The sequence below is a fragment of the Trachymyrmex cornetzi genome, unplaced genomic scaffold (genome assembly GCF_001594075.2).
Source record: "Trachymyrmex cornetzi isolate Tcor2-1 unplaced genomic scaffold, Tcor1.1 scaffold926, whole genome shotgun sequence".
Taxonomy (NCBI): domain Eukaryota; kingdom Metazoa; phylum Arthropoda; class Insecta; order Hymenoptera; family Formicidae; genus Trachymyrmex; species Trachymyrmex cornetzi.
In genome coordinates this window covers 24,946-26,547 of record NW_017300274.1, presented here as the reverse complement: position 1 = coordinate 26,547, position 1,602 = coordinate 24,946, and positions in this window count along the sequence as shown.

Here is a 1,602-nt window from a genome sequence, read left to right as displayed (position 1 = left end):
CGCGCGGTGGTAAGCGCGTGTCCTGCAATTTTTCAACGCAGTCAACGTACTCGTACGGAAAGACACCTTTAAGAGTCAGTAATTCAAGCTTTTCGTCTGACTAAGTTGAAAATTCGGAACGTACAATTTTTAATTTATCTTTGTCGAGGTACGACGCCAATTTATCGAGACTTGCACTTAGAAATTTAAATGAATCAATAAACCTTAATTTTACGCAATTTTTCCGAAAATGATTTGTATTTTTATCTTTGGTGCTATCGACATGTTTAGTGAATAAAATGTATTTTTCCTTTGTTATCGGTAGAGCATCTACTTGTCCCTTATATGCTGTAGCGATTTCTTTAATTATAAAGTGTGCGTCGCAGCCCGACAAGTTGTGAAATACAACTGCAATATTAAACGAATTTTTATAATTAAGATTACAATTTGAATGTGCTGGACCGCGGAATTTTCCGGTTAAGTGACAATGATCGCGGACTCGCTTATCGTCTGGCGCGAACGGTTTCTCACAGATGTGACAACGTGTTGCGCTACGGTATGTCTCCCGTTGCTGTTTAGACAGCACTTCTATGGGCACGTTGGCGGATATAATATCTTTTACGCGATGCGCCAAGTCTTGGAGTTGACGCGCGAACCACGCTATACTATCTTTATCGCGACGGAACTGATACGACGATAACGAGTTGTCGTACGAGCAACGCACGTAGTAGCCCACACTGCACACCTTGTGCCGCTGATATGTGTACGACGCATCTTTCTTTTCGGGCTCCGTCTTCTGTAGAACGCACTCCAAGTCGGCATACACGACGAATGGAATGCGCTCCTTATTGCAGTGGTTGTCGAATTCGAGCCATTTATCGTCCTCGCTCGGCAGTCTGATGGCACAATCATTAATTTTTCTGCAGTCCATTGCACGTAGCTCCAATTTTTCGCTCGTACTAAAGTAGTGCAAGCATCTGGAAAAAACGCATATAAATTATTATTATCATATTTATTAATATAAAGGACAATTATAATTTTTTTTTATGTATACTTACCGATTGCAGAAAAATTTTTTATTCTTATGTTTGCTGAGTTGCGAGCTCATGAAGCGCGACAGGTTCTTAATCCACGCAAAGTGGCCTACACCGTCGTTGCGTGGATCTTGCAGATACAGCAAGTTGATGTGTTTCTCCTTCTTGTCGCTGGTAAGCCGTAGAGGAAAGACCTGTTTATTCTCGATGCCATACACGTTGATCGACATCGCGTTTAAACGTTCGAATTTGTTAATGTCTTTCAATATCATTGGAAATTCGATGTTTGTGAAATTTAACACTGCAGTGTAATGTGGATACGATGACTCTCGCTCCGTATACTTTTCAGCCGGGTACAGAGCGGCGATCACTGACCACGCGAAGCACGCATTGTCCGTCGTACGCACACTGATCACCGCTCGTTTTGTCACTATTTCCCGCGGCACTTCGACATGACATCCCGCGCGCATGGGATTTAGTTTATTCACGTTGATAGTCACGTTGAGGATTCGCGATAGCGCCCACCCGCTGTCGCGTTCTTGGAACTCTTCGAACGATGTCAACGTGGGCTCGATGACGTGCCGCTCGT